We start from the raw sequence: 16,599 nt of genomic DNA, 5'->3' as shown, positions 1-16,599 counted from the left end.
TAAAGATTGAGTTTGAAGTTTCTCTAAAACAGCACATCTGTGGAGTTGCAGCCAGACAGTTTCAGGAAATGCATAAAGAACAATCAGAACAAGGAAAAGTTTTGCACTGATTTTAAAGATGTGTTCCATGAGCGAATTATTCCAACTTCAACTTCTGTTAATATTCACATTTTCAGTGTAAAGTTTAAATGTCAACATGTAGGTTATATATGAGTGATTTTCTTATCTAATTGAGTATCATGTTATTGTCTTATCTCAGAATTTGTCTTGTTTTGTTTTTCAATTAAGTACATTATGCCACATATTTCCATCTTTAGGTTGATCTGATCTTTATCTCTGTTTGTTTTTGTTTCTGTGAAGTAACTGATTCTTCATATTTATATTTAAAAGATCATTCTTTCTAGATGTGGTATACTTAACATGTATTCATGATGGGAAGTCTGGCATACTCAGAGTTTAAAATATCCTTCATTCTGCATCAACATACACATACATAACCACTTCTCATCCCTGGTTCAATAAAGAGACAAAATCGGAGCCTGGCTATGAATGTCTTTAATGTTTCCCAGATCAGAATCACAGCATACAGTGTATAATAACTTCTAAAGTAAACAGAAATATCATCACCTCATTTATTTATAGTTTTACTATACTTTTTTTTTTTAATAATTATCTTTTTTTAAATCCCATTATTTAACACTTTTCTTCATCTCAAGTCTTGGGTTTCTGAATTCAACAAAGAATGTAAAAACAAGACAACAGGTGCATTTTGATGCAATCGAGACCAGGCTGGAGATTTATGTGAGTGAGTGTCTTCTGTGGGCTGTTAACCACATTCGGCCCATGCACCGCTGACCTGACACAGGTTCTCTGAATAACCTCGGTGACATGAAGCCATTTTGGATTTGGGGCACGTTGAAATCAGAATAAACCGACATACATCCAGTCGGCTCCACTGATGAACACAATCAGACTCTGAAGGGGTGCTGGATTGTTCAGATTGACTTAACATTTCATTCATCTGTCAACGGTTTAGAACATGCAACTGTTACATGACCTCGGCGTGAGGTCACCGCAGCCTCCATACCCACAATGCAACACAGTGTTTTGGAGGGAAAAGACCACCTGTGTGATCTCATTACTCGATGAGGCATCGTATGGTATCAAAGCCCTCATGTCTGTCGCACATGTCATTAAGTGGCTGCATGGAAACACGGCTACATGTGAAGTGAGCTTAACACTGAGTTGACTGCACTTTAGTTTAGTGTCTCACTTTCCAAGTCTGGTCATTGAATCACAGGCCAGTTTTCTACACCCCCATTCAGTAAGCTGGTCAAAGCTGGCTTTCATCAGGGCTCTCAGCCTCCCAGATGTTTCAATCATAATATTAGCAATAATAATAATAATAATAATAATAATAATAATAATAATAATAATAATAATAATAATAATAATACAACGCAGAAGACTATAGTTAGCTTACAAGATGTATTTCAAAATAAAAGTTTGCTAAAGCTTGAACAACAAAAAGGAGAAAAAAAATCTACTACAACCCAGGAAGAAAGAGCAATGAAACCAACCGATTCAAATGATATTTTTCAAACTTTTGGAAACTACACATGATCTCAGGCCCTCCATGGTGTGGGGGCTGTAGTGAAGATGGATTTCTGCTACAGTGACTTTCCTGGTTAGGACCAATGATGCTACAGGAAGCCCACATGGTAATGGGCAACATCAGACAAACTAAAGGAAACAAGGTCATTTTCTAATGGCATGAAAAGTGATCAGTGGCAAGCATATTGTTTGAAACCTCTAGCGAGTGGGCTTCTTTTGCAAACTGCACCTGTTGTCTTTTGTTGTCACAAAATAAGCATTTCATTCATTCACTCAAAAAAAAAAAAGAAAATGAAAAACAAACAAGAAACTTAATATTTACAAATATTTTGTCTGTTTGATTCTTACACTTAAAAATGTACAGTTTTGATCCTCTTCCAGATGTTGTGTCTGTCTCTGTCCTGCTGCCCAGTTTGGTATTTTTCTTCACACATCCAGCTCCCTCAGTGTGGGCAGACTGGGGTGAAGCTGCCACAATGGCGCCCTCCGGTGTTAGCTTATAAAATAGACAGGGAAAAAGAACAGACCGAACTCGATACCTTGTTTCTGTTTTCACCTCCGGTGGGATCATTGTGGCTGTGTTGTGGTGAGGTTGACCTCTCGACCCCTCACTGCCTCCGTATCCACAGGCGTGAATAGAAAAGGGTTCACCAGACATATCAGATCCTTCGTAGGACGGATGAGCAAGGTATCCTCCTGGCAAACATTGTGGGTAGAAAGATGGCCATGCCTTTGAATGTCTGTGATCAGTTCTTCCTTCTCCTCTATTGATTCTCATTTCTACATTTAAGGCTGTGAGTCTTTTTCCAGTCTCCTCCCACAGCGTGCACCTTTCCTTGCACGACTGTCCACTGCATTGGTCCACCTGCAGTAGCCCAGTTGTTTTGTGTGTTACATTGTGCACATTTCCCTTTATTACAAAATCTCTGACAGGAGCAGCCCGGTATATCTCTCCCCTTCCAGCCCTCCCCTGCCACCCCGTGAGGCAGTAATACAATAGAAAACAAGCAAACAAACAGGCTAAAGCTAGAGCACAAGCGGAGTCAGCACCGGTGACGGACGGTCGTCCCTTACTTGACGTAAGCTTCCATGTGTTCCTGCGGGCCCATCAACAGCACATCAGTTCAGTTAACATCCTGTATTAGCCATGAACCATGTTTGGGATCCGTAGCAGAGCATCGGAGTGGATGGGCGTCGCCGAGCTGCAGGCCTGCACATTCTCACCCCAAAGAAAAGAATCAGAAACAGCAGTTGTCCACTGTGTTGCTTTTACCCTGTTTAGGAGAGCCGAGCCCCCTTTCCATCTCGCAGCTCTGCGCCGCAGGCCGCAAAGGCCCACCGGTTGCTCTCGGTGTGCTTAGAGTTTCATTTACAACTGACGAGCTCACAAAATAAGTCACTAGCTTAGTGAACGAACCCTTGGATGTGAGGAGAACAGCAGAGTTGAACTGAGGTCAGAAATTGTGTCGAACGCAGCTGACACAGTGAAGTCAGAAGGTTTTGAAGTTTCGCGGCCACTGCAGGGAGCTGATCACCGCAATGTGGGCGTCGGCCTCAAATACAAAGCTAGTGCACTGACGGAGGGAGGGAAAGGACGGGAGGAAGTGAGGTCGATACGGAGGGGGATGTCGGCGTACGCAGCAGGAAAGAGCTCATTCTGGAGCTTTTACTATGGGGGGATCCTGCCTGTCTGCCTCTCTATCTCTTTGCAGTCTAATTAGAACCAACCTATACCCATGTGAAACACACACACACACACACACACACACACACACACACACACACACACATACACACACACACACACACACACACACACACACCGAACACACTTCCTCTCGCAGGCACACATCAAAGAGAATATGCATGTTCTGGAAATAGGGGTGCAGACAGGAGAAGGAAGGTGTAAGTAAAAGAGCAAAGGCTGCCTGTCTCTGCTTTGTTTCTCACCATTACTTACTGAAATACAAAAATAATTCTGTACAGGCAAGCTACAACAACAGATTTGGTACCTCACATACCCTAAAAAAAGACTGGAAGAAAAAGTAGCTACTGTAGACGATTGCTTGCGGTTGGCGTGCTGTATCAACTGTGGGAGAAAAAGGAAATAACACCACGTAGGAGGGAATGAATGGAAGAGTATGTTCCCAGTTGTTCAACGTCTTCTGAGATTTGTGGCAATTACTTTTTTTATTTTATTTTTATAAATGGGTGTTGGGAGGCGGAGAGGATTTGTTGGGTCAATACGGGTGGGCTTCAGCGATGTTCTTTTTCTGTGAGTTAAAACAAAAACCAAAATCTCAGGAGTGGACCGATATGATTTGATTAGATTTGGGAAACGTGCATTGACAGATACAGTGTCCTTTCCCCCGTCATCATCTTGAAAAATAATTCATGCATAGATCCCCACTGAGAAAACCCATTTATATACTTTCTCCTTTGTACACATTTATATATAACTATATATAATATAATTTCTCTATATCTATATTTTCAGCAAAAGTTCTTTCCACAAAAAAACAACAGTTAAACAAATGCTTAAAAAAAAAAGAAGAAACAGAAGATGAGAGAAAGAAAAAATAAACACAATCGAGGGCCAGTTTGGCACTTTGTCATGAGAACACACATCATCTGTTAATTGACAGTAAATAGGAATACTCTAGAATATTCTTTCGTTTTTTTTTCTCCCCAGATGAGAAAGCAAACACAGTAGTACATACTTGGCACCAAGAATGCTGGTAGAATGAAAGCAGATCAATGACAGATCAATGTTTTCCTAGCTAAATGATTACTGTATGTACTGCATGCCCCCTGCCTACAGCTCATAGCTGGTGAGTCCTCGGAGCAAAGGAGCGCTGGGGAGAGGGAGAGCATCACATGAATGAGGAACAAAGCGGGGATAAGACACAGGTGTAGAAAAGGGAACGATATTTGCACAGAACACACCGGGGAGCGAAAAGAAGAAGATGATGAAAACTGCAAGGGCCGAAAAGCTCTCGTCCGTTTGACAAATGTCAGGGGCCTTTTGTCTGGAAACAGCAGACCTTTGAAAACTGTATCTTTGAAAGGTCTAAATGACCCCCGAACGGATCGTCTGCTGCCTTGCAGTTTCGTTTAAGTTGCTTCTCCACACGCCATCGGTGGAGCTGCTAAGTCTGACAGCACACGATGGAGGAGGTGGAGTTGTTTTTGGAGAAACAAGAGTAGAAGAGAACAGAACAAAGGCCCACATCCAGAGGCCTCCCTTCTTGATCAGTGGCAGAGCCAGTCTTCATGGTCCTTAGGTGGCGCTGTATCGGGCCAGTCCCTACTATACCCTGGTGGTGGAGTGGGGATGCGGCAGGGTGTTGTTGTGGCCAGTGGAGGGGAACGTGTTGAAGGCATGAAGAGGCTGCATGCTGGTGATGGTACTGGGGATCATGGTGATGGTGTTGGGCGTCATCAGCGGCACGTCATCGGGGGCGCGGCGTAGCGCCAGCGTGTAGTCCGGCGGGCAGGCGGGTCGTAGGATGTTGTGGGGCCGGAGTGGCTCCATGTCGTGGTGAACGTCATGCTCCGAGTGCTTCATCTGCAGGGACATGATCTCCTCCTCCTGGCTGTGAGCCAGGTCGTTGGCAGGTCCGCCCCGTTGAGGAGACAGCCGGTGGCGTCGCATCTCATGCCGCTTGTCCCGCTTGTAGTAAAGGGCGGCAAAGGCCAGGATGTTGAGGAAGAGGAAGGACGCCCCCACGCCGACCGTCACACTCAGCTCAGTGGAGTAGTCCCGGGTGTCTCCAGGGAAGAGCGCCTGGTGTGGACGCTCCGAACCCTCCGGCTCTGGTTCAGAGGGAAAGGTGGGGTAGGGGTAACGAGTGGGGCGAGGGCCTGGTGGTTTGGGCCAGGGTCTGTGTGTGCCCTGGCCAGTGCCTGGTGGCAAGCGGGTGGTGGTGGGGAAGAGCTCCTCATGTAGACTATGGAGGTGGGGGACTAATTCCAGCCAGAAGGCCACTTTGTTAGCCCTGTAGTTGTCTCTAACACGAGGTTTTAAGCCAATATGGAGGTACTGCTTGTCCTTGGAGTTGAACTTGGTCCAGATGACCTCTTCAAAGCGGTTAGGCTTGTAGTGAATGAACTTGGTGTCCTGAGGGACTGGCAAGTTGGGGTCCCTAGAGGAGGACAGGGCAGATATTTTAGTCTGGTTGAAAGATTGTGTTGACATAAGTACTGAATACAACCTTGTGTTCTACATTTTAAAATATGAACTGACAGCAAATACAGAAACAAAGACACTTGAGCTCTACTAATGAAGAGGCACAACACGATCTTATTTATCCTTCAGTCGCCACACAGGGCAAAAAGAATTCCATTATGAAATCAAATAAGCAGTACGGCCTACCCAGTCTTGGCGAAGTTGGTCCAGTAAGTCATGACAACGGCGCTCAACATCACATCATTCTTGGAGAAGTTGCATGGGAACAGATCTGTAGCACCAATCATGGGTACGCCAAACACGTACGGGATCTCATCTCCGTGGGCAGCATCGGCCCATTCGGGTCGCATCTCCGTCTGGCAGTGGTGGTAGAATGTGTAAAAGTAAACCGGTGACTGAAACTCGGCGTGCAGCTTCTCTGTAGCCACTGCCAGCGCCACCCACTGGTGGTCTGTAAACAGAGCTAAGAGGGTCTTCCGTCGCATGTCGCCATTGTCCCTGTCGGCCCAGTCCGTGTACATGAATTTAATGGTCTCCCTCAGGATGTCTTTGCCTGGAGGATAAGAAGCGGGAGAGGGAACACAGAGAAAATTGTGATAAGTTAAGAGGAAAGTAAAGACAGGGATAGAACTGAGAGGTGAGAGAGGTCAAGCGATGTGAAAGGAGGAAGAGAAAAGCACACATTTCTTAAATGAACGACAGGAAGGATGAAAGAGGCGTCTGTGTTTGTATGTTTGTGTGAGAGATACACAGTTTAGAGAGAGACTGAAAGGAACGACGGCGCGACATAAAGGGCAAAAGAGAGAATATGCCCGTCTAAGTGGGGAATGAGCAGGGCTGGACTGGCCATCGGGTATATCGGGCCGATGGCGATTTTTGGCCGAGCCTTTTTTTTTACTTATGATACTAGTGTTAGTAATGGTATTAGTCATCATGATACCTATTCAGTGTTTCCCACACATTGAATGGACTTAACTAGCGGCTCTAATAATAGGCCTAAACAGGAGGGCAGCAGCGCTTATTATAAGGGGAAATCCTCGCGGCTGGTTTGGTTCATCAACGTTCTGTTTTCCCCAGTCGCCATGGCAAGGCGTCCCCCGCGCCGACCCCCCTTAGCTGCGCGAGTTTGACAGTGCGTGCGCGTATGTCAAAACCAAAACACCAAGGAAGGCTGAGGAATAGTCACCCACTTATATTAATAATAATAATAATAATAGTCATAATAAACTAATAGTATGCAGCCATCCCCAATTAGCGGCCCGCGGGCCAAATCCGGCCCGCGAGAGCAAAGTGTCCGGCCCGTGCGGACCCAGTGACCCTATGCAATAACCTGCCATAAGGTGAAATAAAGAGTTCGGTAAAGTTGGAAATATATTCACAGATTCGGGATCAATAAATCTGAAGAGAAACGTTTTCAAACACAAAAGATGCCTCTTTCATATCATAGACTACGAGCTACAAGAACCAAAACCCAGATTTTTTACATAAATAAGCCGTCCGAGCTGGACGGAGAACATTGATCTCTATGTGCAGCCGGCAGCCGGGCGAGTGCACAGGAACCGTCTGCAAATTACAAGACAAAAGCAAGACGCTGCAAACAAAAACCATTAACTCTACTGTTATACAATATTGTTTTCCTCTTGTGCGCCACTTGCTGTAGTGCTGTTGTTTTTTGTTGTTGATCAAAATATTCTCCAGGGGCATTCAAATAAATAAATCGTTGATATTGGATTCATTTTCTTTCAAGTGTACATTTATATTTGTCCCTCAACACAGGCTATGACTACTACTACTTCTACTATCTGCTACAACCAACTACCACTGGTAGTACTAATCATTACAATAATAATACTTCAAATAATAGCAGCAACAATAATAACATTTGCACATAAAATAATGTTTAGTGATCCAATGAAAAAAATAACAGACAATTTGGCCCTCGATTTGGCAACCTGGGCATAATTTGGCCCTCAGTGAAAACTAATTGGGGAACCCTGGAAGGCTCAACACTGTGTTTTAGTCATTTCTGTTATAACAACGAGCAACGAGCTAACCCTCCAGATGGCCTTGATAAACGTGCGGTCCCTGGCAAGTAAAACCTTCATGCTTAACGACTTTTTTATCTCCCGGGAGCTGGACTTTCTGTTTCTGTGTGAGACCTGGGTCTCTACTGGCGAAAACATGCCGTTCTCTGAACTCCTTCCACCGGACTGTAACTTTTTAAATTCCCCCCGAGCGACTGGTAGAGGTGGAGGTGTTGCCTCTGTTTACAAGTCGTTTTTTCACTGCCGGCAGATTCCACACACTGGTTTTGCTAGCTTTGAACTGCAACTGTTTGAATTAATTCTGTCGTCCCCTGTTTTATGTGCAGTGGTGTACCGTCCACCTAAATTCAACAAAGACTGTATCCATGACTTTGCTGATTTTTTGTCTGGGCTTATGGTTAAATATGATCATATAACAATTTGTGGTGATTTTAATGTCCATGTTTGTTGTGAGTCACAGCCTCTGACCCGGGACTTTCTGAACCTCATTGACTCATTCAGTCTTAATCAAGCCGTCTCCGGCCCAACTCACGAAAGGGTCACACACTAGATCTTGTGTTATCCTATGGTGTTTCTGTCTCTGGGAATGAAATATGTGCCATGTCTTTCTCCGACCACTCCCCTATTCTGTTCTCTGTATCAGTCCCATGCTCAGGTAATACCCCTGGTGTTTCCAGGCGGGCCTCGCGCCTGATTAACCCCTCGACTGCAAGGCAATTTTCAGCCGCTTTTAATGACTCCCCCTTGTGTAGGCCGTCACTGGGCCTTAGCTCTGATTTGACTGCTGATCAGCTTCTATCTATGTTCTCTTCAGCCTGCACTGTAATTCTGGACTCCGTCGCTCCTCTTAAGCCCAAACGCATTAAAGCACAGACATCACCATGGCTCAACGATGCAACGCGCTTCCTCAGACGTGCCTGTAGGCGGGCTGAGCGCAAGTGGCAGAAGGACTGCCTCCACGTGTCCCTCCAGATTCTACAAAGTTGCTTGGCGGATTACCATCGAGCTGTTAAAACTGCCAAATCCCAGTACATTTCCTCCCTGGTCTCCAGAAACAGTCACAAACCCCAGGTTCTTTTCAACACACTAAATTCTCTCATAAATCCCCGAAATGAATCCCCTGTCGTGCCCTCACCTGCTCTCTGTGAAAGCTTTTTAAAATTCTTTATTGAAAAGATTGCAGCACTCAGGCCTACTGATACCTCTGCCACCCCATTTCCTGACCCACCCGCCCTCCCCCAGCCAGCTGTCCTCGAGCAGTTTGAGCCCAGTACCCTATCCTCCCTCTGTAATGCAGTTAGACATCTGCAGCCCTCCAACTGCCCCTCTGACTGCCTTCCCTCCCGTCTACTCAAGGACTCTGCAGTCTTCGACTCAGTTGCCCCCATCCTTCTACTGCTGATCAACCTCATCCTCTCCTCTGGGTGCGTCCCGGCTGCCTTCAAGCATGCCGTGGTGCAGCCACTATTAAAGAAGCCAAACCTTGACCCCTCTATTCTCTCTAATTTCAGGCCTATTTCCAAGCTACCCTTCCTGTCTAAAGTCCTTGAGCGAGAAGTCTATGTCCAGCTGCAATCCTTTTTAAACAATAACAACATCTATGAGAAATTCCAGTCTGGCTTTAGAACAGCCCACAGCACTGAGACTGCTCTCCTGAGAGTGCTTAACGACCTGCTCCTAGCCGCTGACTCAGGTAGCCCTGTGATCCTGGTGCTTTTAGACCTTACAGCAGCCTTTGACACGGTGGATCATAGGATTCTGCTGTCTCGGCTAGAGCATCACGTAGGCATCAAAGGCACAGCCTTGAAGTTCTTCCAGTCCTACCTGGCCAACAGGAGCTTCTCTGTACAGCTTGGTGATTCCATCTTGTTAAAATAATTACCCGATGGTTTAGAACTGGAGGAAGGAGATCGGAGTCAGCTCAAGGTCCAAACAGGGATTTAATCTTGATCAAGAGGAGAATTCACAGAGCAACATGCTGGTCTGTTACAATGTGTAGACTCATCGTGCTGTGAGACAACATGGTATTTATCCATCTTCTGTGGGTGTGTTTTCACTCAGTTCACAGGGATGGAAGTCGTAAACTCCGATGTTTATCTAAACCTTGCATGGGTCGCAAACCCCACCTGGGTCATAAACCACACCTATGTCGCAAAACACACATGGGTTGCAAAACACACACAAATGGCCACAGGCCACAGGTCACAGGTCACAGGACACATTTACATTCACACCAACCCTTCTCAAGTCTTCAGTTCAGATATCTCTCATCAAGAAGTACAAAATTTCCATATCATATCTCGTCTGCTGCCCCCCTCACCTGCGGGGTCCCTCAAGGCTCCATACTAGGCCCCATACTCTTTCTGTTGTACGTTCTACCCCTAGGGGAAATCCTAATTAACCACAACATCTCCTTCCACTGTTATGCAGATGATGTCCAGCTGTATCTCCCCCTCAGGGTTGATGGGCAGGCTGAACTCCATCCACTGCTTGACTGTCTGGCTGAAATCAAAGCATGGATGGGTGCAAACTTCCTCAACCTCAATGACAGCAAGACCGAGACCATTGTTTTTGGAAAAACCTCTCCAGCCTTCTCCACCGATGCCCTGGGCCCTCTCGCCTCTCACCTCTCAGGCCTTCTGTCAGAAATCTGGGCGTGATTTTTGACAGTGCCTTCAAGTTTGAGCAGCAGGTCAGCGCAGTAGTTCGAAAAAGCTTTTTCCACCTGAGAACTATTGCCAAGGCCAAAGCCTACCTGCCCCAGAGTGATCTGGAGGGAGTCATCCATGCTTCCATAACTTCACAACTGGACTACTGCAACGCCCTATACACCGGCATCGACCAATCACAACTCCGCCGCCTGCAGTTAGTTCAAAACTCAGCCACCCGACTCCTCACCTGTACAAAGAAGCGAGATCACATCACCCCGGTCCTTGCATCACTCCACTGGCTCCCCATCCGCTACCGCATTGATTTCAAACTTCTCCTGACTGTTTACAAATCCCTCCATGGTCTGGCCCGCACCTGCCTGTCTGATATTCTCCACCACCACATCCCATCTAGAGCACTCCGGTCAGCCGACCAACTGTTGTTGGAAGTGCCCAGGTCCAGGCTAAAAACCAGGGGGGACAGAGCCTTCGCAGTGGCCGCCCCCAGACTCTGGAACTCCCTCCCCCTACACATCCGGGCGGCCCAGTCTTTAAATATTTTTAAATCCCAGTTAAAGACCCACCTTTTTCCCCTTGCCTTCGATTAGTGTCTTTTCAAATTGTCTAACTCAGACCTTGTCTTTTAACCCTTTTCTTTTCTTTCTTCTTTCTTTTTTGTCTTTTTAAAATGCCTGAAAAATGTCCCTTTTTTTTTTTTTTTACGTCTTTTTGCATTTAGCACTTAAGCACAAGCACTTTCTGTGAAGCACTTTGGTTGCTAGCGCCATAGCACAAGCTGTTACCTTACTGGTAAACAGCCCCGATACATCTCATCTTTATTAGAATGGCGCTCTGGATCTTATTCTACTCGCTCTAGTGGTTTATTATTTCTTAAAGTCCCTTTTGTACACTCAGAGTTTGGTAAATCTGCCTTTTCCTTTTATGCTCCCAACTCATGGAATACTCTCCAACTTACTTTGGGGCTGGAGATTATTCCTACTCTTGCTGATTTTAAACATATGGTGTCTGAGCGTTGTAAATCATCTTGCAACTGTTATTAAATGTAATTGTTATGTTCTGCTGCTGCTTGTAAACTCGTCGTCCCTGTAAATGAGGGAAACCTCAGTGACCAACGAGTTAAAATAAAGGTTTAAATAAATAAAAAAGTCAATGGTTCTAGTTAGCATGGAACAGTCTTGCCCACTCCACAGTGCACCTGAGGCAAATCAATTAAAACACTAAACTGTCGATGTACATATCTGTGTTGATAGAATAATATTTGAAACAAAACTAACCTTGCATCGCATGAATCATCCATTTTTTGAGTTTCCACATGTGCCAGTCTGTACAATGAAAACAGTCCTCTAGAGCCACTGCTTCAGTTTACCCGTTTACTCAGCCGGGTGTAAGAAGGCAACAGAAGCGGTATTATATATAATAAAAATACCATCCGGTTGTTTAGTCATGTGTCCACTCATACCTGGAGTGTTGGTTTTGAATTTGCGGAGGAGTGAAAATACCTTCAACTCAACTCATAAGCATAACCACCCATAACCCAGTCATAACCAGACAGTCAAGCTTACATCAAATAGCGCAAACTTATCAGCGAGAAATATCTACATCCATAATGACTCCTGGACCAACAAAAGCAATCACATTTTCAATTACAACACCTGAAAAGTTTACATCCATGCCATCTGGACCTCACTGGACACATCTCCTGTGTGTGTGTGTGTGTGTGTGTGTGTGTGTGTGTGTGTGTGTGTGTGTGTGTGTGTGTGTGTCACTACTCTTTTCATTGCAAAGTTAAAGCAGGTTACACAACAGTTGTGCACACATGCAATGGTTCCAGACGGGTCACTGATAATGATTCTGTACGTTTACTTTGAGTAATTCATTCTGCCCTGGTTCCTGGTTCCTTGTTAATTGAATCGTCATGTAATCATTTCAAAACAGTTGATCACCAAAAAGGCACTTTTTAATGTATAAAATAACTCCAGTTGGCGTGTTGTTCATTTAGATCCCAGTATTTTAATAAAACATATGCTTATGTATGTGACACAATGAGAAAAAGAAGTGGCTGTGGAAATGTAACTGAATTGAGTCCTGAAGTTTACCTTGATACGTTGTTAGGAAATCAGCATCATGTTGGAACATAAATTTCCTCCAATAAAGTGTCTTCATTCTGCAGCGCCATCACACCACCGTGACGCATTTTCTGTGAAACGAAAGTGAAAGTGGCTTCAGCAGCAGAATAAAAGGAGATGCTGCACTGCGGACCTGCATTTGCACAGGACAAGTCCTTCTCCTCTGCATCCTGATTTCCAAAGGACATCCTGCCATGGGCACGTCTCTTCTCCAAAGGTGGGTTGCTATATTCTTTTGTTTTGTCTGTGATTTTACCGGTAAGTTCGTGATGGGAGGACCGAAAAACTACACGAGAAAAAAATATCTACATGATAGAAAAGTGCTTCCACTGTAAACGCTTTAAAACCTCACCAGTCATGTGCTGAATTAAGCACAAACATTATTATTTTGATTTGGATTGCCTGTAATTATTTCAGATGATTGACAGACAGAAATATATAGAAATATTTCATATTTGTGGATTGTGTCTGAGATACAAACCTAAGCATTTGCATGTTTGTGATGAGTTAACTATTTTCTTGCATTTATTCAGCTGCTATTAACAGATGGTATCTAGCGTCAGTGTGAGAGGAAGTGACAGAGAGAGGGGGGGGGGCGTTGTACTAGTTCAGCAGAGAGGGGCAGGTTGGCAGCAGCCATGAGAAAATGCATTTTGTTCTTCCTCTCATGTTATTCGTTGGAATTCACGAAGGGACTCACCAAGCACACAGACTGATCTCATGAAGTGGCGTATGTATGACACGCCAACTCGTATGCCATTATGGCGTGTTATCTACTACTACTACTACACTACTGCACAATCACCTTTTCGCGTGTTTATCAACGCCGTTTAACCCTAACCCTAACCCTAAAGGGCGTTTACATGCCCGGATGTAATGGGTCGTTTCACTCAGAACGTACACATACACGCGCATAGCTCGAATTGCGTACAGATAATATATATAATATTATATTTACGAAAAGTCATGATGCCACGTTGAAGCACATGTGTATTTGGTGGTGTAAATGTAGTGAATATTCACATCAGTAATAGTCTGTACACCACACCACATTTATTTGAATATTCTGATTCATGATTATGTTTATTGAAACACCTCATGTCCTTCTTTTTTGATGTGGGTTTCTGTATTTAAAAGAGCCAGTCATTTGATTTGGTTGTTTTGGTCTTTTCTGGATGGGCCAGGCACCAAAGAGTCTGAAAAGTGAAGCCAAACCTGAAGTGCCTTATACTTGCATTCTCTCTGCTGGCCATCAAGGGGCGACTTCTCCTGTTCTATAAAGAATTCAGATTGCATGGAAGTGTATGAGAAAATTATCCTACATCTCACTTCTAATTCAGTACAGCGATTTAGTTCATTTACAGTTTTAGAGTAAAATAGAACTTATAGAATAAATAAATAGAACTTAAAGCAGGGGATGCTTTAGGGCGGGGCAACCCTGTGATTGACAGGTCGCTACCGCGGCCTCGTTGACAGGTCGCTACCGCGGCCCCATATTGGATATGCCTGCCCCCACTGACAAAAAAGGTGTCCTGAGAGCCATGGGAATGATCAACTTCCTGGGCAAGTTCATTCCTAATCTTACCTCCAAGACAGCATGCCTCAGGGAGTTGCTACAGCACAACACAGTATTTGAATGGACTTCTCGACATGAGAAAGAGTGGAAAAAATAAAGGAAACTGTAACTACAGAGCCAGTCCTCACATTTTTTGACCCATCAAAACCAACAAAGATCTCCACTGATGCCTCAAAAGATGGCTTGGGAGCTACACTGCTACAAATGAACGAAGACAAATGGCAACTTGTAGCATATGCGTCTAGATCGATGACAGAGACAGAGCAACGCTATGCTCAAATTGAAAAAGAGACTTTGGGTTTAGTGTTTGGGTGTGGAAATTTTCACAGTTAGGTGTATGGACTGCCAACCTTTACAGCAGAGACTGACCACAAACCGCTCATAACAATCAGGAAAAAGAACCTTAATGACATGTCACCCAGAATTCAGCGCATGATGATGGCATTGCAGCGCTATGACTTTGAACTTATTTACACGCCAGGAAAATACATTGTACTGGCAGATGCTTTATCACGAGCACCAGCTCCAAACAGTGACATGCCGGTCAGCCCTGTGACTGATGATGCTGAAACACACATCAACATTGTGACTGCTTCACTCCCAACATCAGATGTCATGTTACAGCAAATTGTACAGGAGACAGCAAAAGATCCTCTGCTGCAGAAAGTGTCCCACCATGCATGTAGCACATGCACATATACAAACATATGCGCATACATATACGTGCATACGTGCACGGCTACAATAGTCAGAAACACCAGTGCAAAAAACAAAACTAGGCTGGATTAGAAGTCACTGTGGATCCAAAGGCCAAGGTGAAAAGATGTGTTTTTAAAGCACACTTAAACCTCTCTATGGAACCCGCATGTCTAACATGTAATGGCAAGCTGTTCCAGAGTTTAGGAGCAGCCAGAGAAGGCACGATCTCCCTTGGTCTTCAATTTTGATCTAGGTACATCCAACAACAACTCACTGGATGACTGTAGATCTCTGGCTGGATTACGTACTTGTATAAATTCCGCCAGATATAGAGGAGCCAGACCAGTTAAAATCTTAAAAACAATTAAATATATATATTTGGACACCCCCCTTTCCAAAATATTTTTCTGTTGCCTGAGGGCAACGTTGTGCGCTAATGGTACACAATCGCAGAGAATATAACTAATTTACATATCATGAAACAATGCTTAGAAAGCAGTAGAACATAATATTTAAAAATAATAATAAACAACCATTTCATTAAAAGAACACTTCTGATACACATAACGTGTAATGTGTAAATATCATCAATATCATGTACGCCTATCTAGACTGAAAGAGGCTAAACAAAAAACATAAACTTCATGAACCATGTAGTAAGGCAGATTACACATTACACTCTCTTCTCATACCCCAATCCACACACAAGGCCTGATCTTGTAGAGCTCATCATAGTTTTCCATGTCTCGTGTGGGCTGACGGCTATTGTCATTGAAATGCAGACGTTTTTTGATGGCCTCCCGCCCTGCAAGAGGTATTACATCAGCAACATGTGCAATACGGCTTCTGTGGCTCCAAAACATACGGGTGGCTGGGAGACCAAACAGTGACATGTGCAGCACTGTACCAAAGAACTGTTCAAGTTCTTCAACTGTGAGGTTGAGGGGCTTGGTAGGATTGTCCTGGACACTGTACAGGTTTGTGTCATTGACAGTGTGCTCAAGGATCTCATCAGAAAAAAAATATTTGAAATAGTAAGGAGACTGAATATCACCAGGTGGAGGAGGAATGTCGGTCCATTCAGGATGTTCTGGTGGAGTAGCTGAATGAAATGTTCTCCATCAAGGTTTTTGGAAGTAATCTTCAGGAGGCTCTTCATCATTCGGGTCTTTCTTTTCTTCCTCTTCCTCTTCATCCTCGCTTTCTCCATCTTGAAAGGTTATAGATATATTAAATTATTAAGAAATTGATCTTAATATTACCTTTAATAACACAATATGAAGACTACAGCTTGATATCTGACTCCTGTTTTGTTTAGTGCCTACTGTATAAACCAATATTAACCTATTATTGGAACCTCATCTCAACTAACACAGTTCCCTTCCACAATGTAAAAATGAGATCAATAATAAACAGAAACTAAAACTCTTCACAAAATAATGTAATAATGTGATTACCCCTCCAAAACAATGTTCACCTTAGTGCACAACGTTGCCCTTGGGCAACAAATAGAAAAACTGTATTTCTGAAGAAACTAAATGAAAAAAACTTCATAAAACCCGACAAAAGGCTTATTTACACCTTTATGCATGCTAACATATTTGCAGTTTATATAAGTTTAGTAGTACAAAAAATCTTACCTTTTTCTCAGACCATGTGCTGTGATGGCCGCATGTCAGAA

The 16,599-nt window shown here is 44.0% G+C and overlaps 2 protein-coding genes and 1 pseudogene across 5 annotated transcripts in view; 2 read left to right on the top strand and 1 right to left on the bottom strand.

Annotated features, from left to right (window-relative positions):
* Window positions 1-16,599, top strand: part of LOC311009189 (up-regulator of cell proliferation-like) — a 191,239-nt gene that overhangs the window by 20,931 nt on the left and 153,709 nt on the right. The window lies entirely within an intron of this gene.
* Window positions 1-16,599, top strand: part of LOC311009187 (up-regulator of cell proliferation-like) — a 91,468-nt gene that overhangs the window by 61,948 nt on the left and 12,921 nt on the right. Inside the window, exon 1 of one of the 3 annotated variants that reach the window (XM_084003207.1) lies at window positions 12,747-12,860. The exons of the other annotated variants lie outside the window; for them this stretch is intronic. The gene's annotated coding sequence lies outside the window, so the exon portion shown is untranslated. Of the gene's footprint in view, window positions 1-12,746; window positions 12,861-16,599 lie in introns of those variants that run through there. 3 annotated transcript variants of the gene reach the window in all.
* Window positions 3,642-6,653, bottom strand: LOC311009042 (neuroligin-2 pseudogene; annotated as a pseudogene). Its single transcript, XR_014599400.1, has 3 exons — window positions 6,616-6,653; window positions 5,990-6,433; window positions 3,642-5,759 (listed from the first exon to the last, which is right to left on the bottom strand). The product of XR_014599400.1 is annotated as a neuroligin-2 pseudogene (transcript).

This window comes from Eutrigla gurnardus (genome assembly GCF_963514095.1).
Source record: "Eutrigla gurnardus genome assembly, chromosome: 23".
NCBI classification, from domain to species: Eukaryota; Metazoa; Chordata; class Actinopteri; order Perciformes; family Triglidae; genus Eutrigla; species Eutrigla gurnardus.
Note: the sequence above shows the minus strand (reverse complement) of the source record. Positions and strands in the feature narration are given on the sequence as shown.